The sequence below is a fragment of the Triticum urartu genome, chromosome 4A (genome assembly GCF_056163025.1).
Source record: "Triticum urartu cultivar PI428250 chromosome 4A, HENAU_Tu73, whole genome shotgun sequence".
Classification (NCBI taxonomy): domain Eukaryota; kingdom Viridiplantae; phylum Streptophyta; class Magnoliopsida; order Poales; family Poaceae; genus Triticum; species Triticum urartu.
Window position 1 is genome coordinate 59,419,873 of NC_141876.1, and position 23,748 is coordinate 59,443,620.

Below are 23,748 nucleotides of genomic sequence, written 5' to 3' on the forward strand. Positions count from 1 at the left end.
ATTGTCTTTATTTATTTATTGCAGAAGCTTTTGATTTTTGAGCATGTGTTTCTCCCAGGGTTGTTGTTCTTGCTGTAGGAGTAAAATCCATGCCCTATTAACAATGTATTACAAGAATTGTTTTCTTTTGTGTGTTTCCCTAAAATATTGTGTGATAATAGAACTGTTCCTGGATGTGGTCATGGCAGATAAATGCGTCATCAGTTTGTAGGTTGTCGAATCAGCAACTCGTAGTTGAATTGATTAGAGTTGGGTGAATTGATTAGAGTTGGGTGAATGATTTAAACAAGTTTTAGAGTGGCTAGTATGTATGTAGTGGAGCTAGCAGTAGCAGCTTCTTCTTTGCTGTTCAGCTGTGTCAAACAAAATTCCAATGGACTATCATGTGGATGATGCTAAACAGAGATAGGAGTAGTAGTGGTGGCCATCTAGTTGGACTACTACTGCTAGGACTTGCTCCAGATTTTAGGATTTCTTTTCTTTTAGGATTTATTTTCTTCTAGGACTAGGTTTTTATTATTTTTCTGTTGTGATTGTTTTTTGAGCTCTTTCTTTTTCATTTCCTACTATCCTTATCCTAATTATCTTAAATTGTTATGATGTGTGTAACAGGATTAGATCTTGGATTTGCTAGTGGACTTTGGGAGTTTCTTAGCCAGCTTGGTGACTCCATATTTTTCACTATTTCAGCAAGTCTTTTGTAAGCATTAAACTTCAGCACTACATTTCTATCTTATGTGTACAAAAAAATTGTATAGAAATATGCTGAATTTTCTGCTCTAATTGTTGCTCAAAGAAATTTAGCGAAAAAATGGGGTCCTGGGAGACGCCGCTGCTGCTTGAGGCCCTTGAGAGGCCCTTCGTGTCGTGATGATTTTGCAGGTACCCCGAGAGGCCCTTGAGTTTGCCGGAATGTCGATTAACTTCCGTTCCGGCAAATTCGGGTACTCCATATGTCCTATTTTCAGCAAAGGTCATGCTGAAATTTTCCGTGAATTTTAGCATGACTTTGCTAAAAATCAGACATATGAGGTACTTGCTACTAATGCATGGGCCGGGGTATCTTAGTAATTAATTAAGTAGGATCAACTGCCCCTTTATTCTTGCTGCATTAAACCATAGGTGGCAATAGAGCCAAGTGATTAGGCCCAACTTAGAAATTCTCCCTAGATGATAAACCCAACATAGGTGGCAATAGAGCCAACTGATTAGTGCCAAGTGATTAGGCCCAACCTAGGGTGCCTCGGCATCGATAAACCCTAAATGATGAAAACTTAGCATTTAGGGTGCCTCGGCGTCGACAAACCCTAAATGATGAAACCTTGGCTTTTAGGGTGCCTCGGTGTCGATGAGAACCTAAATGATGTACGCTTAGGCTTTTAGGGTGCCTCGGCGTCGACAAACCCTAAATGATAAAAGCTTAGCTTTTAGGATGCCTCGGTGTCGACAAACCCTAAATGATGAGACCATGATCTTGTTCCTTGACAATAACCAACTTTTTGACCAAACTTTTTTCCTATTTAGAGAGAAACATGGCCCACAACGATGAGGCCGGCGGTTCGGGTGGCAAGCAATTCTGGGAGCTGTCCCAGGAGTTGGAGGGAGAACCTCACCGCTATGAGGACGCTGCGGAAGACACCGATCCTGACTACATAACCCCTAGTGGCCTCGGGGATGACACCACTGATGATGGTGCCGCGGATGCCACCACTGATGATGGCGGCGCATGCACAGATGGCAGCCAACCGAAGAGGCAATGGAAGGACAGGCGCCTGAACGTGCTCGGCACCATCAGGGAGGAATTTACTGAAGTGAACTCCGACGGGCATCCGACGGCGCCCAAACACGTAGTCAAGGGGTACTCGATTCAGCTCGGGTGCATTCTCCGGAGCACCGCCTCGATCAACACCGAGAACCTAAGGCATAAGGACCGAGGGAATTTGCGCAGCCTCCTCTTCACGAAGCTGCACGAACAATACAAGTTCCCCGCTGAGTTCGCAAACACACGCCTCTCGGCTAATAAAGTGAACGGTGCCGCCCTCACGACGATGAGCACGGCCCTGTCTACTTGGAAAAGCACGGTGAAGGCAATGATTGACAAAGGTGATAGTTATGAGAAGATCAAGGCGAAATATCCTTTGATGAGTGAAGATGACTACAAGGAGTTCAAGATCAAGTGCAAGAGCCCCGCAACCTCCGAATCAAGTCAGTGGGGGAAAGAAATGCGGTAGTTGAACATAGGGGTCAACCAACTCGGTCCCGGCGGTTACAGAGTGGCGGAGCCTGTATGGGACAAGGAGGACGCGGAGCGTGCCGAGCAAGGCCTACCGCCCCGCTTCGAGAATACAGTGACAAGCAGACCAGGAACTTTCTTAGGGCCCGGTACAAGGAGAACCCGGTAACAAAGGAGCTTACCACGGATCCCAAGACCAAGGAGCTTGAGCTTGTTCTGGTAAGGAATACACCCCTGCGTAATTAGCTCCATATGGTTGCATTCTAATTAATCCCCAATATTTCTAAATGGTTCACGTTCCTTCTGCAGGACAAAGAAAGCAGTAGCGCGGGGTCGTCTCGGAGCTCCCCTTTCGACACCCCTTTGAATAGGCATTGAACATAATGAAAGACAGGGATAAGCTCAATAAGCCGACGTCAGTTGGTCGTGTGGCCGGCAAAGGCTTGTCCACAAAATGGTCATCATACTATGGCGCTGGTGGGCGAAAGGAGAAAAAGACCAGCTCAGAAAGCCAGTCGCGCGAGGTTGAAGCACTCAAGGCACAAGTGGCGCGGATTCCGGAGATGGTCCAAGAGCAAGTGCAACAACAACTGGGATCGACGCTTACCGGCATTATGCCTACCTTGATTCATGGGATAATGACGTGGATTGCGGGTGGCCAACAGGGGCCGCCCCCGATTCCCAGCTTCACGGCCAGCAACTCACACAATGTGTAGGCGGCGCCATTGGTGTCTCCGGCGGCGGCGGTATTGGTTTCTACGGCGGCAGCGCCATTGGTGTCTCCGGCGGCGGCAGTGTTGGTGTCTCCGACGCCGGCATTGGAGCTTAATGCACCCGGGTGTACGCCGGCCGGCACCTCGCCAGCAAGCGGCCCCTCCGTCAGTTGCACGCCCGCCGTTGGCGGTGCCTCGACATTAGCCGAGCTCGACGGCATCACGGTAACTAAGCCTCTCGGCCGAGGACTTCATCTCCTTGCCTTTGACTTGGCATCCCTGACACCCTACATGTTTTCGCAGGGCGCCGCCAACGTTCCTTGCACTCTCCTGCACTTCGTGGGCGGCGAGTTGGTCGATGTCGCCAAGGGCAGAATCGTTCAACCAGGCAACCCCGTGTTCCACGGTAATCCGATGCCACCCACAATGTATAGGGTTGAAGTGGTTCGGGTGCTGCCAGGCTGCGACGAGCTGTTACCTCCGATTCGACCTGCTGGGGCCGACGAAGAAGATGAGATGACCCTCAGCACCTGTGTAAGCTGGCACCTACTTTGGCCAAAGAGCCAGATTCGTTTGGGGGTGGGGGACACCACCCCACAGACAAGACCAGAAGTCGTGCCGGCGCCAAGCCATGGCAAGAACGCCACAACGCTACCGGACATGCCGGACATCCCTACGGCACAGGATCCGGACATGCATATGGCACAGGATCCGGACGACGACGACAACGATGATGGTACATTTATCAACGTCGATAAGTACTTTGCCGAACATGGGTACGGTGACGAGTTCTGCGGGCCTCCTTCTCAAGAACCCAAACAAGACTACCGCGATCTAGCTGGTACGGCAGAGAAACCCAATTGCAACAGGCGTCGTCTGGCGTTCAGTTCTCAGGAGACGCCTCCAGCTGCCGCCTTCACCGAGCCTCGGGTAGCGGAGGTGCCAAATATTATCAGCCCCAACATGCTCAAGAAGGCGGTCTGTGAGTAGAACTCGGTCCCATTACAGCAGATCAAGAAGAAGGGCCGGAAACAGCTGATTAAAAAGGCCTCCGGTGCGAGCCAGCCGGCACCGAGTACGATCCATGCTCAGGATGGGCCATCTTCACCTAAAGATATCTCGAGGAGGGTGCATGTGGCGGGTAGGGCGATGCTACCGACAAATATGCTCAGTGCTGCAAGCGGTGCTATGCGGAGTCTGCACGACAGTGTTCTTTCTTTGGAGAAGCGGCATCTCAGAGAGAATGATGTGGCATACCCGGTTTTCGTGGCCAAGGTGCCAGAGGGCAAGGGCTTTGTGGATGGCGCCATCGGGGGTACGATCGTCCTGCGGTTTGATGACATCTTTGCTATGTTCAACCTTCATCCGCTGCACTACACCTTCGTTCGGCTGTTTTCGCTGAGTATGGAGATGCGGATCATTAGAGACAAGACCCTGGACATCGTGATCGTCGACCCCTTCTACATGCGTGCCAAGCTCTTGAGCAGCGCTGGGGACCGCCAAGTCACGAGTTCACACCTCGAAGACGTCATTCTGGCAAACCCAGATAAGGATAACTTCCTTGTGGCTTACTTTCCCAAGTAAATCATCCCTTAACCGCCTCGTAACATATGATTTCTTAGATTTCGATCGTTCTTTTTTTCTAACATTCCGTGTTCTGTGCAGTGACACACATTGCACACTCATCATCTTAAGCCCGAAATATTCCATGGCCGCGTATTTCGACCTGAACCGTAACTCCAAGATATACTACACAAATATCAAGAAAGTTCTTGATGATGTTCTCCCTGGCTACGCCAAATCTGGAGGCACCTTCATCAGGGCAGTTCGTAAGTACGGCAAGCACGTGTTCGCCCACAATACGACGTTCTGCTGCGTCAAGCAGCCGCCTGGCGGTCAGAAGGATGCCTACTACGCCCTCCATCACATGCGGGCGATCGTAAGGGACCATCATCACCTTTTGCTACCAAATAATCTCAAAGATTGGGCCGCGAGCTTGTCAGCAATCCAGGACGCGGACATCAGACAAGAATTCTTTCGCATCCAGTCGGAGTTTGCGGACATCATCCATCAAGATGTCCTTCATACCTCGGGGCAGTTCTTCCTCATATATCAACCGTCCAACATTGAGATAGACGTAATGCTACAAATGCAGGCTGACAAGGCCCGCGATTTCATGACCATAACGATAGACGGCGGCTTAATCCACGCTCATGTCCATGAGTCGAGTCGAAAGTAGTGATGTGTAGTTCTGAAACATTGATTGGCTCGTGTTGTAATTAAACTTTAATGAATTGTATGTCTCTTTGGTTTGGACAGTCGTTCAACTTAGATGTAATCGATGCTATTTATTAGTAGGACCATGAATCGTCCTATTAATGTCTTGCTTTTCTCTTCCAATCCTTTTGTTGCATACTTATATATTGCTTATGTATGTATTGTCTGTTGTTTGGCTTGTGCATAGAGATGCCGTCGTATGTCGTGTACAAGGGTAAGGTTCCCGGAGTCTACAACGACTGGGAGGAGTGTCGGTGTAGCGACCAGACCTCAAACAGTCTGATCTCCGTGCTCCGGTGTAATCCTTGGATCAGTAATGCTGACACCACACAGTACTCGGAGGATTTATAGCAGAGTAGCAATCACACACTTATTACATCGAGTGTCTCAGGAGAGAACTTATTACAATAAATATGGATTAGGGCCATCTAATAACAATAACAGCGGAAGGCTTGGAAGATAAGTGAGTCCATCAACTCCAACGGCATCACTGAGTATAGAACCACGACCTAAAAACTCCTTAATCGTCGTCTGAAAAGTCTGCAACATTAACGTTGCAGCCCGAAAATGGGTCAGCACATGGAATATGCTGGCAACGTAACACATAGAGAGTAATGGAATGAAACAGCTATACTATATGCATATTTGGCTGGTGGAAAGCTCTATGGTTACAGTTTCGCGTAAAGCCAATTTTTCCCTACTTCAAAGGAATAAAATTCATGGTGGTTGTTAAACATTTAGAATGGTTGACAGCATTCTCAATCCCAATTAAGCATCATCATTAAACATAACCCAACAAAATTAATTTAGAGTAACATGTTGAGATTCACATGAAAATCCAAGTACTAGATACTCAAGATGTCCTTAACCGGGGACATGGCTAACCATGATTAGTTTATTACACTCTATAGAGGTTTGCGCACTTTTCCCCACAAGACTCGATCGCCTCCGTTTGGTTTCTCGCACTACATGGTGTTTGAGAAGACGGATGACCGAGACATAGTCTTTCAGAAGTGCTAGCACCTTACGATCGGGTAGACCGTACCACCTACATCCCCTACATCTGCTAGTCTACCACTGTAAGAGTCTGCACGACTTAGTCAACTATGCTAGAGCCCATAATAGCTTGTGGCTGCACACAGAGTTTCTAGTATGAATAGTCTGATGATCCCTTTGAGCCTGGGTGGCGGTCCAAAAGAAAACAGGCAAGTCCTGGAATACCCAGGTGCCTCAATCCACCCAGATGTGTGTTTAAGTTGCCACCTTAGATAAACTATTAATTAACAATCTCACATCTTTCATGGATATCACTCACCCAATCCACGTCTACTAGCATAGCATGGCATAAAAAGCAAACGTAGAAGTAACTCCCAAAGGTTTGATAATAACAGGTAATAGGTACTACCTCATCTACTTCCCATCCCACAATTTGATTAGATCCTAATCATGCAATGTGTGAGGATTGATCTAATGCAATAAAACTGGGTAGTAGAAAAGGTATGATCAAAGTGTTACTTGCCTTGCTGATGATCCGCGAAACCTAACGATTCGAAGTAACAGGCGGCGCACTCCGGGTACTCTATCGCAGACAAACAAACAAGCATATAATAAGTACTCATCTAATGCACAGGTAAAACTCAAATAAGAGATCTAACCAGAAGGTTCAACTTAAGAACTCCGGTTGGCAAAAAGAATCAAATCGAACGAAGCAACGAAAGACAAACGGCGAAAGAAAACAACTTTGTTCTAGTAATCTGGATCTAGCGCAAATTTTACAGTAGCAAAATCTTATTTAAGTTGGTTATTCGGATACAGGGTTTCGAGACGAAACTCTAGGCGCTTGAATCGCCTGATTCCGATAAACGAGCGAAAAGTTAAACTAAAACGAAAATCGGATCAGGAATCGCGATCAGAAAAATCGCGGATTTAATCCGAGAAAAAGAAAAACGACGAACGCCGACTTTTTTTTCTCTCTTTTTTTCAGCACGGAAAACGAGGCGCGACGAACCTCGGCGGCGAGATCGTCGGTGGCGGCGGCGGCGGCTCCGGCGGCGCGCGCGGATCGAGGCGGGGTTGATGGGCTGGGGCGGCTCGGGGCGGCGCTATTTAAAGGCTGCCCCCGGGCGGTGTCCCGCTCGGGTATGGCCCGAAGTCGGTTCGTTTTTTTTAATTATTCCGCTCGGAAGAAAAATAAATAGAAATACTAAACGGACTCCAAAAATTCCGAAATAAATTTTCACGGGCTTCTAAAATCAAGCCGCACAAGGTGAACATTTATTTGGGCCCTAAATGCAATTTTGAAAAACGCACATTTTTCCTAAATTCAAATAAAACACCGAAAAACTCCGAAATAAAAATCTTATTTGATTTTTTATTAAATCCTCAATATTTTTTTATTTTGGGAAAGTCATTTTATTCCCTCTCTCATTTTTTGTAATAGAAATAATTGATGATAAAATAAATAAAATCAAATGATCCTATTCTCAAAATTTGAGAGAACTCAAATATGAAAATAACGAAATCCCCAACTCTCTCTGTGGGTCATTGAGTTGCGTAGAATTTCTAGGATCAACCAAAATGCAAAATAAAATATGATATGCATGATGATCTAATGTATAACATTCCAAATTGAAAATTTGGGATGTTACAAACCTACCCCCCTTAAGATGAATCTCGCCCTCAAGATTCGGGTTGGCTAGAAAATAGGTGAGGGTGGTCTTTGAGCAAATCTTCCTCTCGTTCCCAGGTCGCTTCATCCTCTGTGTGGTGGCTCCACTGAACTTTGCAAAACTTGATAACCTTGCTGTGAGTAACTCGGCTGGCAACTCGAGAATCTTGACTGGTTTCTCCTTGTAGGTCAAATCGTTATGCAACTGAATAGTTTCCAAAGGCACTGTATCTCTCAACGGTATGTCAGCCATCTCCGCGTGACATTTCTTTAACTGAGAAATGTGGAACAAATCATGTACTCCTGACAATCCTTCGGGCAATTCCAACTTGTAGGCTACTTCTCCCATACGCTCCAAAACTCGATATGGTCCTACAAATCGTGGCGCTAATTTTCCCTTAACTCCAAAACGCTTTGTTCCCCGAAGTGGAGATACTCGAAGATAAGCTCTGTCTCTGACTTTGTAAACTATCTCCTTGCGTTTAGAATCTGCATAACTTTTCTGTCTGGACTGGGCTACTTTGAGCCTATCGCGAATCAACTTCACCTTCTGTTCAGACACTTTAATCAAGTCAGGTCCAAACAACTGGCGGTCTCCAACTTCGTCCCATGACAACGGTGTCCTGCACCTCCTTCCGTACAATGCTTCGAAAGGGGCCATCTTTAAACTGGTTTGGTAACTGTTGTTGTAAGAGAACTCTGCATATGGCAAATTATCGTCCCAACTAGATCCATAATCTAGCGCACAAGCTCTCAGCATATCCTCCAAAATCTGATTGACTCTCTTGGTCTGTCCATCTGTCTATGGATGAAAAGCTGTACTGAATTCTAGCCTGGTTCCCAAAGTTTCGTGCAACTGCTTCTAGAACTTTGAGGTAAACTGGATTCCTCTGTCTGATATGATACTCCTTGGAACTCCATGCAAACATACGATCCTGGTCATGTATATCTTTGCCAACTTAGCACTGGTGTAAGTGGTCTTTACCGAGATGAAATGAGCTACTTTCGTCAATCGATCAACTACAACCCAAATCGAGTCATAGCCTGAACGAGTCCTGGGCAATCCCGTGATAAAATCCATGCCTAGCTTATCCCACTTCCATTCGGGTATCGGCAATGGTTGTAACAATCCTGCTGGCTTCTGATGCTCTGCCTTTACTCTCTGGCATACATCACAAACTGCTACATACTCCGCAATATCCTTCTTCATTCCGGTCCACCAGAAAATATCCTTCAAATCCAAATACATCTTGGTATTTCCTGGGTGAGTTGAATACGGTGAGTCATGTGCCTCTTGCAGTATCAACTTCCTGATCTCCGGGTCATTGGGCACGTAAACGCGGTCTTCAAAACATAGGGTGTCGTGCTCATCCTCGCGAAATCCTTTAGCTTTTCCTTTATTGAGTTTCTCCTTTATAGCGGCAATCTCTTTGTCAGCTTTCTGAGCTTCTCTGATTCTATCCATCAAAGTTGACTGAATCTCCAATGCTGCTACATAGCCTCTCGGAACTATTTCCAAACATAGTTCACGAAGATTTTCTGCTAACTCTGTGGGTATTTCTCCCGTCATTAATGTATTGACATGGCTCTTACGGCTTAATGCGTCAGCTACTACATTAGCCTTTCCGGGGTGATAATGCAATTTCATATCATAATCATTGATAAGCTCCAACCATCTCCTTTGTCTGAGATTCAACTCCTTCTGTGTGAAAATGTACTTCAAACTCTTATGATCCGTGTACACCTCACAATGATTTCCAATCATAAAATGTCTCCATGTTTTCAATGCATGCACTACGGCTGCTAACTCAAAATCATGTGTGGCATAATTCAACTCATGAGGCTTCAGTTGTCTTAAGGCATATGAAACAACTCTGCCTTCCTGCATAAGCACTGCTCCAAGTCCTCGACGTGAAGCGTCGCAATACACCTCATAATCCTTGGTCTGGTCTGGCAAAATCAACACTGGTGAGGTAACCAAACGTTTCTTCAATTCCTGGAAACTAGCCTCACATTCCTCTGTCCATATGAACTTGGTATCCTTCTTCAACAACTCAGTCATAGGCTTCACAATCTTTGAGAAATTCTCAATAAATCTCCGGTAGTATCCTGCGAGTCCAAGAAAACTCCGGATCTCTCCAACTGTTGTTGGGGCTTCCCACTTGGTCACAGTTTCAACTTTAGCGGGATCTACTGCTATACCTTCTCCAGATATAACATGTCCGAGGAATCCTACTTCCTTCAACCAAAACTCACATTTGCTGAACTTGGCATATAATTGATGTTCTCTAAGCTTTCCAAGTACCAAACACAAATGCTCCTTATGTTCCTCTTCATTCTTCGAATAAACCAGGATATCATCAATGAACACTACGACGAACTTATCCAAAAACTCCATAAACACTTTGTTCATCATGTTCATAAAATAGGAAGGTGCGTTAGTCAGACCAAATGACATAACGGTATACTCATACAGCCCATACCTGGTGGTAAAAGCTGTCTTAGGAATATCCTGTTCTCGAATCTTCAACTGGTGGTATCCTGATCGCAGATCGATCTTGGAAAATACCTTAGCTCCTTGCAATCGATCAAACATATCATTGATCATTGGTAGTGGGTACTTGTTTTTGATTGTTACTTCATTCAATCCTCGATAATCGACAACCATCCTTAACGATCCATCCTTCTTCTCCACTAGAAGTATTGGCGATCCCCAAGGCAAAGAACTTGGGCGAATATATCCTTTATCCAGTAACTCCTTAATCTGCTTCTTAATTTCCACCAAATCCTTTGCTGGCATCCTATATGGTCTCTTTGATATTGGCCCTGTGCCTGGCAATAGCTCAATCAAAAACTCAATATCTCTATCTGGTGGCATGCCTGGCAACTCCTCTGGAAATACATCAGGGAAATCCCTTACCACTGGTACTTCCTCCTGCACAACTCCTGTTAGGCAATTTACTTGAGTCCTCTTTGGCACATGCCGAGATACATACTTGATCCTTCTCCCTTCTGGGGTGGTAAGAAAAATTGACTTACTAGCACATTCAATATTCCCTTCATACTTTGATAACCAATCCATGCCTAATATCACATCCAATCCTTGAGATTCCAATACTATTAGGTCTGAGGGAAAAACGTAGTTACCAATCCTTAATGGTAACCGATCACACCATAGACTAGCCACATACTCTGCTCCGGGCGAGGTTACTAACATGGGTGACCTAAGGGCTTGGGTTGGTAGGTTATACTTATCCACAAATCCCCTTGAGATGTATGAATGCGATGCGCCAGTATCAAAAAGAACGAGTGTAGTAAATGACTTAACCAAAAACTTACCTATTACTGCATCGGGCTGAGCTTCAACCTCCTCCACGCTAACGTGGTTCACCTATCCCCTATTAAAACGGTTTGGCTTCTTCCCAGAACTTCCATTGCTATTTCCATTTTGCAATTCAGGACATTCATTTGCATAATGTCCTGTCTTCGAACACTTAAAACAAGTGACTTGGCTCAAGTCCTTCTTGGCTGGGGTTGAGGGGTTGGTACGATTCTGGTCGTTGCTTCCTCCATTGCCATTACCATTCTTGGTGCCATTGTGATTGTGCGAGCTACCTCCTCCATGGGTATGCTAAAAATGTCCTCCCAGTCTAGGGGTAAAACGTGGCTTCTGCTGAGCTCCTGAATTGTACTTTCCTTGTCCATACTTCCTCTTGCGATTCTCAATTTGCTGCTGCTTCCCTTCAATCATAAGAGCATGATCTACCAACTCCTGGTAGTTGTTGAAGGTTGCTACCATCAACTGCATGCTCAACTCATCATTCAGTCCTTCCAGAAACTTCTCCTGCTTAGCTGCATCCGTAGCGACGTCATCTAGGGCATAACGTGCTAGCTTACTAAATTCCTCCACATACTGGCCAACTGTCCTTCCTCCTTGGCACAAGTTGCGAAACTCACGCTTCTTCATGGCCATAGCTCCTGCTGAAACATGGGCAATACGAAAAGCCTGCTGAAACTGGTCCCACGTGACAGTGTCTACAGGGAAAGTGGCTGTGAAATTCTCCCACCATGACGCTGCTGGTCCTTCTAACCGATGTGCGGCAAACTTCACCTTCTCCGCATCTTTGCATCCTGCTGTGGTCAACTCCCTAGCTGTCTTGCGGAGCCAATCATCTGCTACTATTGGCTCAGTGCTACTGGAAAACACCGGCGGATTCAGCCTAAGAAAACGGGCTAAGTGGTCAACAGGTGGTGGTGGTGGTGGTGGGTTGTTGTTGTTGTTCCCCTAATTCTGATTCTGGACTAGTAACTGCATCAATGTGTTCTGCTGCTGGATCAACTGGGTGAGCTCCGGTGGAAAGGTAAATCCGGGGTCATGTCTCGGAGGCATTTGAGGGTTTAGAAAAGATGAGATATAAGAATAGAGGGGGTCTAAAGAGAAAACACTACCCATATGCACATACGGCAAAAGCAAACAATTCACTTCAATCAATCAAACAAGGGCATACAATCGATCTAACTATCGCAAAAGTGCTCGGGCTACTATATTTACATGGTGGACTACTACTACTGATGAGGTGGTCTACTAGAAATATTCTTCGGTCGTTGACTCCATAATATCTGCTCCGGCTTCATCAACATAGTCATCATCGCTACTATCTGCTTCCGAGTCGGTTCTGTCGATGATGATGTAGTCTTCCGGGCTAATCTCCTGAGGTTCTTTGTCTTCATCTACTGGCGTAGGGCCTCCCATAAATATTCCAATATTCTTGATCAGGTCGTCATTCTTCTCCACCAATACTTCAATTTCCTCTTCATAATCTTCACGTGTAGCCTTGAGTTCTTCCTCCAGTTTCTTGATTCTAGTCTTTGCCTTCTTCAGGTCTATCATGTCGGTGCACATCTGGTTCTCCTGTCGTCGAATGTGCTGGTTTAGCTCCTGGATAAAAGCTGCGATTGACCTATCCTTCCTGGTGTTGATCATCTCCCAGTGTTCATCTCGGCGCCCACAAATCTAGTAGATAGTATCCTTGAGATCCTTGCGGTAGACTTATCCAATGCGTCCCATGGCGATGTGAGCTGCCATGCTCTTTCCTAGACTCCAAGTTGGTGCATCAAAAGAAAACTCTATGGGCTCAGTGACTGGCATGAACGTCCTTCCTGGAACTTGAACTTGAATCATCCAGCACTCTTCTTCAGGTAAAGTGGCGTTGTAGGTTCCTGTGAAGCTTGGTACTCCTATGTTTAGGTATCTAGTGACTTCCTTCAAGTGGCGTCCAAAGGGTGTATCTTCATCCGGTTGCGTGAACTTGTTCCTTGCATCCGCCATCCTAAAGAGTAGAAAAGATGAGAAGTTAGGAGAGAAGAGAGTGAATAGTGATCTAGGTCTTGTGCTTAGTGGTCGTGTCCTACAGTCAGCGTGTGCTCTAATACCATCTCTGTAACGACCAGACCTCAAACAATCTGATCTCTGTGCTCCGGTGTCATCCCTGGATCAGTAATGCTGACACCACATAGTACTCGGAGGATTTATAGCAGAGTAGCAATCACACACTTATTACATCGAGTGTCTCATAAGAGAACTTATAACAATAAATATGGCTTAGGGCCATCTAATAACAATAACAGCGGAAGGCTTGGAAGATAAGTGAGTCCATCAACTCCAACGGCATCAATGAGTATAGAACCACGACCTAAAAACTCCTTCATCTTCATCTGAAAAGTCTGCAACATTAACGTTGCAGCCCGAAAACGGGTCAGCACATGGAATATGCTGGCAAGGTAACACATAGAGAGTAATGGAATGAAACAGCTATACTATATGCATATTTGGCAGGTGGAAATCTCTATGGTTACAGTTTTGTGTAAAGCCAATTTTTCCCTACTTCAAAGGAATAAAATTCATGGTGGTTGTTAAACATTGAGAATGGTTGACAGCATTCTCAATCCCAATTAAGCATCATCATTAAACATAACCCAACAAAATTAATTTAGAGTAACATGTTGAGATTCACATCAAAATCCAAGTACTAGATACTCAAGATGTCCATAACCGGGGACACGGCTAACCATGATTTGTTCATTACACTCTGCAGAGGTTTGCGCACTTTTCCCGACAAGACTCAATCGCCTCCGTTTGGTTCCTCGCACTACATGGTGTTTGAGAAGACGGATGACCGAGACATAGTCTTTTAGAAGCGCTAGCACCTTACGATCGGGTAGACCGTACCACCTACATCCCCTACATCTGCTAGTCTACCATTGTAAGAGTTCGCATGACTTAGTCAACTATGCTAGAGCCCATAATAGCTTGTGGCTGCACATGGAAGTTTCTAGTATGGATACTCTCATGATCCCTTTGAGCCTGGGTGGCGGTCCAAAAGAAAACAGGCAAGTCCTGAAATACCCAGGTGCCTCAATGCACCCAGATGTGTGTTTAAGTTGCCACCTTAGATAAACCATTAATTAACAATCTCACATCTGTCATGGATATCACTCACCCAATCCATGTCTACTATCATAGCATGGCATAAAAAGCAAACGTAGAAGTAACTCCCAAAGGTTTGATAATAACAGGTAATAGGTACTACCTCATCTACTTCCCATCCCACAATTTGATTAGATCCTAATCATGCAATGTGTGAGGATTGATCTAATGCAATAAAACTGGGTAGTAGAAAAGGTATGATCAAAGTGTTACTTGCCTTGCTGATGATCCGCGAAACCTAACGATTCGAAGTAACAGGCGGCGCACTCTGGGTACTCTATCGCAGACAAACAAACAAGCATACAATAAGTACTCATCTAATGCACAGGTAAAACTCAAATAAGAGATCTAACCAGAAGGTTCAACTTAAGAACTCCGGTTGGCAAAAAGAATCAAATCGAATGAAGCAACGAAAGACAAACGGCGAAAGAAAACAACTTCGTTCTAGTAATCTGGATCTAGGGCAAATTTTACAGTAGCAAAATCTTGTTTAAGTTGGTTATTCGTATACAGGGTTTCGAGACGAAACTCTAGGCACTTGAATCGCCTGATTCCGATAAACGAGCGAAAAGTTAAACTAAAACAAAAATCGGTTCAGGAATCGCGATCAGAAAAATCGCGGATTTAATCCGAGAAAAAGAAAAACGACGAACGCCGACATTTTTTTCTTTTTTTCTCTTTTTTTCGGCACGGAAAACGAGGCGCGACGAACCTCAGCGGCGGCGGCGGCTCCGGCGGCGCGCACGGATCGAGGCGGGGCTGATGGGCTGGGGCGGCTCGGGGCGGTGCTATTTAAAGGCTGCCCCCGGGCGGTGTTCCGCTCGGGTACGGCCCGAAGTCGGTTCGTTTTTTTTAATTATTCCGCTCGGAAGAAAAAATAAAAAGAAATACTAAATGGACTCCAAAAATTCCGAAATAAATTTTCACGGGCTTCTAAAATCAAGCCGCACAAGGTGAACATTTATTTGGGCCCTAAATGCAATTTTGAAAAACGCACATTTTTCCTAAATTCAAATAAAACACCAAAAAACTCCAAAATAAAAATCTTATTTGATTTTTTTATTAAATCCTCAATATTTCTTTATTTTGGGAAAGTCATTTTATTCCCTCTCTCATATTTTTGTAATAGAAATAATTGATGATAAAATAAATAAAATCAAATGATCCTATTCTCAAAATTTGAGAGAACTCAAATATGAAAATAACGAAATCCCCAACTCTCTCCGTGGGTCATTGAGTTGCGTAGAATTTCTAGGATCAACCAAAATGCAAAATAAAATATGATATGCATGATGATCTAATGTATAACATTCCAAATTGAAAATTTGGGATGTTATAGTCGGAGACAGGTTCACCGTTTCAGCGGTAACAGTTACAAAGGGTACACCACTAGGGTGGAGGCCGAATCTAGATACGCCCACTATCTAGCGGGAGAGAGGAGGGAGCGTTGGAGGAACCGGATGAAGACCAGTTTGATCGCGATGATGCTCATCGTGATGACCGCAGCTCTCTTCTATGTGATGGTAGTTTAGATGATTGATATCGACTTGTAATGTGAAGACAAACTCGATACTCGCGGTCTCGAGACTTGTAATGTTTTATCTTTGTTCGGTCTTTTGAATTCGGGGACTAATATGATGAATTGTATTCGGAGACTAATCTTCTATTGTATTTGATGAATCTGCTGTTGCTGTGTGCTACTGTCTATATTCTGTCAAATAATATATTTTGTAACCTGTGCAAAAATCAGAAAAGTAAAAAAAACTAAATATTCATACTAATGGCGCATCACCACAAGGTGCGCCATTAGTATGCCAAAGGATACTAATGACGCATCAAGACAGAGTGCGCCATTAGTATGCCAAAGGATACTAATGGCGCATCAAGGCAGAGTGCGCCATTAGTATGCCAAGTATACTAATGGCGCATCTATCCGTAGTGCGCCATTAGTGTGCCAAAGCACATGGTTAAATATGGCCCCTGGGAGGCACACTAATGGCGCATGGTGTTATATACTAATGACGCACTGGGTGGTGCGCCATTAGTATACCAGATACTAATGGCACACCAGTGGTGCGCCATTAGTAAAAATTACTAGTGGTGTGCTACTAATGGCGCACCAGTGATGCGCCATTAGTAGGCAAAACTGGTGCGCCATTAGTAGGCCTTTTCCTAGTAGTGCACTGGTGATGACCTGCCCAGTTTATGGAATCTGCTGTTTGGTTGCCCTTTATTATCACTAGCAGCGAACTTTGATGCCCAGGGGATGTAAAATGTTGTAATTTCTTTGCCGTATAGTCTAGGTTCATTCTGCGTCACGATGTTGTAACTTATTTGTTGTTTATGCTGTCGTGTCTCTGAGAAAAGGTCATAATCTTCGATCGGTGCGCAATGAGACAATAGGTTAGGTTTATAAAATAAAAATTTCTATACTAAAACTGGCTGGTCGCCAATCGCTAGTATGGGCCGAACCATGGGCCTACAGTCATCTTGGGCCATTAGTTAGGTCTAGCCTTAATCTGGCCCACTATTAGTTCCGAGCCTTTAAAAGGTCGAGTAAACCGATTGCCTTAATTAGGCCGGAAAATAAAATAGGCTTTTAATAGGTTGAAAACTAGATTCAGCCTTAATTGTGGCGATCAAATCACGGGCCGACGGTGTGCCGTAATATAAATTGGCCCATTATTGGACCATTCGGGTGACGGGCCATTAACAGGGTGAAATATTTTTGGGCCTTGGCTGAGCCAATTACATGACGGGCGGGAAGTAAGCCGGATGTATAACGGGCCAAAATTAGGCCCAACACTCTCAAAGGCCTTTAATGGGCCGATAGTCAATTTGGGCTAGAATATATCCATGAAGACTACGGGTCGTTAATAGGCCGAAAGTAACTACGGACCATAATTAGGCCCAGGTGCAACTCGGGCCTTTAAATGGCCGAAAGTGAAACCAAGCCGAAAAAGGCCCATATGTAGACAGGGCCGCTGACAGGCGGAAACTAATATCGGGCCGAATTGATAAACGAGCCATTAAGAGGCCGAAGAGCAAATCAGGCCCCCAATGGGTCCAATGGCACAGTAGCTGTTAAAACGGTTGTACCTGTTATGGGCCGTAATTTGGCCCAAGAAATGAAAGTTAGTTAACGGGTCGGATCAGGTATGGACGGTAATTTGGCCCAAACTATTGCAGGTTGTTAATGGGTTGGATCTGATATGGGTCGTAAACTAGCCCAGAATATTGCAATCATTTAACGGGTCGTATCTGATGTGGGCTATAATTTGGTCCAAAAAATGTTAGGTTGTTAACGGGCCGACCCATTAGATCTGACAAAATCTTGTGGGCCTGTTCCTGGGCCGGCTTTAAAACCTATATGGGCCTCTATTGGGCCATCCCACGTGTCAATGTTTCATTAGAGATTCTTGTCAAATGGACGATTGACATCTATCCCAACGTTGAAACGACACGTGGATCGTCGGTGAATGAGCATTTTACACGTGGAAAATCGCCATTGGTCCGGGCTGTTAACGGGTTATCGGATCCAAACCGGAACCTGATAGCTTAAGGGTGACCCGTTATGGTGGATGCCACGTGTCGGTTACCCTTGACGAAAGCACTTCTATGACGCGCGATTTATCATCATGGAAGTGGACACTTCTGTGAAGATAATTTTGGTAATGTCATGGAACACTTCTACGACAGTACAGGTATGACTATCTTGATTCTGTCATAAAATCTTCAAGGATCTACATGCATGACAGAAAACGTGACCTACTGTGACAAACACGTATCATCACGGAAGCGTTTTTTTTGTAGTGCAACCTCCGCCCGTGTGCCAGGGATCTTGAGGAGCCAATGGCCCAAAAGAGGTTTATCACGGCCTCTTCGCCTGACGCCAGCGAGGTGGCCGCCGAGGTGTCCCCGTCGTCCTCTGCAGGCTCTTTATCGATCCGCTGTCGCCGGTCACCGTATCCGCCCACCGGCGTGCCCCTACGCCGGTTCGAGGACTTCGCCGTCCTCCCTCGGGCCCGGCCACTGCCGACGTCCTATCTCGGGGTCCATTAGCGGCGGTGGGGGACATGGGTCACCAAGATTACAGATCGGGAGACCCACACCTGTCAGTGGCTCGGTAGCTTCCACACGGTTGAGCGCGCGACCATGGAGTACGACCGCTAGCAGGTCCGCTACCACGGCTAGGCGGCTAGGCTCAATTTCCCCTTTGGCACATGTTCGGTCGACCTCGTTCCGCCAGAGCCAGGGGTGGTGAGCTCGGCTATGGCGCGGGAGGACCGCGAGGCATGGGAGCGCCTCGAGGCCGAGGCTGCCGATGAGGCCTACATGCAAGAGCTCCGTCGGCAGCACCCGGAGCTCGTGGAGGCAGAGCAGGTATCTTTATCAGCATGGAGGGTAGCGAGGTTATCGTGCTCTCCTCCGATGATGAGGTACAAGGCAGTGAGGACGGCAGCGCGGAGGGCGTCGAGGTGGACAGCGAGGACGAGGAGATCGACGTCGACGAGTGGAGGAGTGTCTTCCCCAACGACCCCGACGACAGCACCGGCCCGGACCCGGCTCGCGGCACACCGTACCTGACGAGGAAGGATTGGCTCAACATCCACTTCGACCAAAAGTAGTTTTGTTTAGTTTAAATTTATGTTTTATGTTCTGTTATGCAAAACTATCTATGTTTATGTTTGAATGCATGCTACTTTTGGTTGAACCAACTTTGAACTTAATCAAATTGAAGTTTTCAATGTTAAGTTTAGGGGATCCACTAGAAACGGCCAAAAATTGCTGGAGTATATATATATACATATATCCACTAAGGGTTTTAGTCTGTTAACTTTTGAAGGATCGGCTAGAGATGGCCTTATGCCTTGTTTATTTCAGTTCTTCACAATGTGGTGCTCTATATGTGCAACTATTTGCCGTGCAGTTCAATTTCATCAATAACAGTTTCAACAATACCACTATGAATTACGATATTCGGTTGTTGTTAAGGATGTTGAAGTTAACATGCCTTTTCATTTTTTAACAACACTAGTGTACTTTGAACCTCCACAATACCGGTTTGAATGACTGTTTGCTTGTTTTAAATGTTATTCCTGATGAAGTTAACACACCTTTCCACTTCTTGTTTTTCTTAACTAGCATGCTTAAACCTGCACACTGAAGCTATCATTTGTAGATTATGTTGTCTACCATGGATACATTTGGTTGATGTTTAGCCTGTTGTGATTAAATGCCTTTATATGTACTCATATAGGACAATATTGAGAACAGTGTTGTTTTCCATCAAGGTTAGTTTCATCGCATTGCTTATATTTACTCACTGTTCAGGATATCGGTAGCTGCCTCGGGGCTGATAAGGGATTAATCGTCGAATCGGACATTTCACTAAATATATCTATAACCCATTTATTAGTAGGTTAACTAGGGAGATATTTAATATATCTGAGGCTACATAGCAACATGCATTGTACTGAATGACTAAATATGCTATTCCAGGCTACATAGCAACAAGGAAGAGTGTTACCTTAATGTTCTGATGATATCTAGATATACATGTAAAAAAAATCTTATATGATGGGATGGAGGGAGTGTTGCACCACATCATCTGCAATTTTTGTTTAGCTTCTAATATTAATTTGGTTCTTTTAGGTACATATGTCATTGCCAAAGATCCACACTTCAACCCTTTCTGCGTATGGGGCAATGAGATATTCATGAACCAGCATCAAGTGAGGAAACTGATAAAGATTGTTATTAAAATGGGTCAAAAGATGTCAATCGAACTATTTGTGTACACTTTATGCAAGACAACAGTGAACTGCATGATGGTAAGTAAGAACTCTCTAGCCTTCTTTTTACTGTCCGTAATGAGCTGTGTTAGATGACAATGTCTGAATCTGTTTTCCTTTGTAGTGGATCCTTAAGCAGTTTACTCAAGATTACCTCTCAAACTACATGATTGGCGGCCGACCATCACAAGGGGTTGGACTAGATTCGTGCATGCCTTCTGCATCCAGGAGATCACAATAGGGCCATTCCGCTTCACCTTGTTCAGCAACCAGGATGTTTGTCGCCTCTTTCTTTACCATCTGTAATAGTACAAGTATAGAACCCTGGTTCATCATTATTTATTTGGTGATTATGTAATTCTTGAACATATGTACCCGTGAATCGAATAATGCATTGGTTGTTTGAACCTGATGGGTATGTATAAAGTTATAGCCTACTTTCAAGTTCAAATTAGGTACAATTTTAAACAACGGCAATTAAATTAGGGTGAAATTATGCTCCGCGGGTCATTACGGCGCCCACTGTCTATAAAGCACAGCGTGTGTGATATACATCATAATCCAACATGGTTCGCGAAGAGGAAATGTGTGTAACCATGCACATAGTTGCCATTTGCAAAGCGTGTGTCATGTCAGACAATATCACAAACAGTGCGGCGAAAATAAATGTGTGGGATTGTCGACCTATTGTACACGTTTACAATCATGAACTGTTTGTGATGTGCCAGGCATCGTAAATGTAGAGCCAGTTTGGTACGTGCCTGGAAAACTCTCGTGCATGGAATGTGCTTGGTTTTAGGTAAAACCACAGAAGTCTGACTGCAATGGCAATGCGCACAAACAAGTAGCAAGGATGAACCGTTTGGGATATTCAAGATATCAGAAACGGTTTTATAGGGAGAACTGTATGCATCAAGGCTCCCTATCCTCGACGATTTCTGGGTCATGTGGGAAGGACCCCCCCTATCGCAGTCACTCACTTGGCGACGATTCCAAACACTGTCACGGAAAGGGGTTAAAAACCGTTTCTATAGCACCTTTCTGTACCAGTGTACAAAGGCTTCGTGATGAACTATAATATGCTGAAATATGTGGAGGTAGAAATCAAGAAGGAGCATCAAGTGTTGATGGTTAACAAGACCACTAGTTTCATGAAAAAGGGCAAGGGAAAGAAAGAGAACTTCAAGAGGAATGGCAAGCAATTTGCCGCTCCCGTGAAGAAACCTAAAGCTGGACCCAAGCCTGAAACTGAGTGCTTCTACTACAAGGGAAATGGTCACTGGAAGCGGAACTGCCCCAAATACTTGACAGATAAGAAGGATGGCAAAGTGAACAAAGGTATATTTGATATACATGTTATTGATGTGTACCTTACTGATGCTCGTAGTAGCGCCTGGGTACTTGATACTAGTTCGGTCTATCATATTTGTAACTCAAAATAGAAGCTACGGAATAAACGAAGATTACCTAAGGACGAGGTGACAATGCACGTCGGGAATGGTTCCAAGGTTGATATGATCGCCGTCGGCACGGTACCTCTACATCTACCTTCAGGATAAGTTTTAGACCTGAATAATTGTCAATTGGTGCTAGCGTTGAGCATGAACATTATATCTGGATCTTGTTTATTGCGAGATGGTTATTCATTTAAGTCAGAGAACAATGGTTGTTCTATTTATATGAGTAATGTCTTTTATGGTCATGCACCTTTAATGAATGGTCTATTCTTGTTGAATCTCGATCGTAGTGATACACATATTCATAATATTGATGCCAAAAGATGCAAAGTTGATAATGATAGTGCAACATACTTGTGGCACTTCCATTTAGGTCATATTGGTGTAAAGTGCATGAAGAAGCTCCATGTGGATGGACTTTTGGAATCACTTGATTATGAATCATTTCATACTTGCGAACCTTGCCTCATGGGGAAGATGACTAAAACTCCGTTCTTCGGAACAATGGAGCGAGCTAATGACTTATTGGAAATAATACATACCGATGCATGCGGTCCGATGAGTGTTGAAGCATGCGGCGGGTATTGTTATTTTTTGAGCTTCACAGATGATTTGAGTAGGTATGGATATATCTACTTGATGAAACACAAGTCTGGAACATTTGAAAAGTTCAAAGAATTTCAGAGTGAAGTAGAGAATCATCATAACAAGAAAATTAAGTTTCTACGATCTGATCGTGGAGGCGAATATTTGAGTTACGAGTTTGGCCTTCAATTAAAACAATGTGGAATTGTTTCACAACTCACGGCACCTGGAACACCACAGTGTTATGGTGTGTCTGAATGTCGTAACCATACTTTATTATATATGGTGCGTTCTATGATGTCTCTTACTGATTTACCACTATCGTTTTGGGGTTATGCATTAGAGACAGCCGCATTCACGTTAAATAGGGAACCATCTAAATCCGTTGAGATGACACCGTATGAACTATGGTTTGGCAAGAAACCTAAGTTGTCGTTTCTTAAAGTTTGGGGATGCGATAGTTATTTTAAAAGCCTTCAACCTGATAAGCTCGAACCCAAATCGGAGAAGTGCGTCTTCATAGGATACCCTAAGGAAACAATTGGGTACACCATCTACCATAGATCTGAGGGCAAGATCTTTGTTGTCAAGAATGGGTCCTTTCTAGAGAAGGAGTTTCTCTCGAAAGAAGTGAGTGGGAGGAAAGTAGAACTTTATGAGGTAATTGTACCTTCTCTCGAATTGGAAAGTAGCACATCAGAGAAAATCGTTCCCGTGATGCCTACACCAACTAGAGAGGAAGCTAATGATGATGATCATGAAACTTCGGATCACGTTACTACTAAACCTCGTTGGTCAACCAGAACACGTTCCACACCAAAGTGGTATGGTAATCCTATCCTGGAAGTCATGTTATTAGACCACGGCGAACCTATGAAATATGAAGAAGCCATGATGACCGCAAATTTTGATAAATGGCTTGAGGCCATGAAATCTGAGATAGGATCCATGTATGTCTGAATCATGTTAGCAATTGCCACATTTTCTGATTATGAAATCTGGCAAATGGACGTCAAAACTACATTCCTTAATGGATTTCGTAAAGCAGAGTTGTATATAATGCAACCAAAAGGTTTTGTCAATCCTAAAGGTGCTAACAAAGTGTGCAAGCTCCAGCAATCCATTTATGGACTAGCGCAAGCATCTCGGAGTTGGAATATACGCTTTGATGATGTGATCAAATCATATGGTTTTATATAGACTTACGTACGGAGAAGCATGTATTTACAAGAAAGTGAGTGGGAGCTCTGTACCATTTCTGATATTATACCTCGATGACATATTATTAATTGGAAATGATATAGAATTTCTAGATAGAATAAAAGGATACTTGAATAAGAATTTTTTCAATGAAAGACCTCGGTGAAGCTACTTGTATATATGGCATCAAGATCTATAGGGATAGATCAAGACGCTTAATAGGACTTTCACAAAGCACATACCTTGGGAAAATTTTGAAGATGTTCAAAATGGATCAGGCAAATAAAGGGTTCTTGCCTGTATTACAATGTGTGAAGTTGAGTAAGACTCAAA

At 44.4% G+C, this 23,748-nt stretch overlaps 1 pseudogene; it reads left to right on the forward strand.

Moving 5' to 3' along the window:
- Positions 1-2,616: 2,616 nt before the first annotated feature.
- LOC147974760 (uncharacterized) lies at positions 2,617-18,440 on the forward strand (annotated as a pseudogene).
- The last annotated feature ends 5,308 nt before the right edge of the window (positions 18,441-23,748 follow it).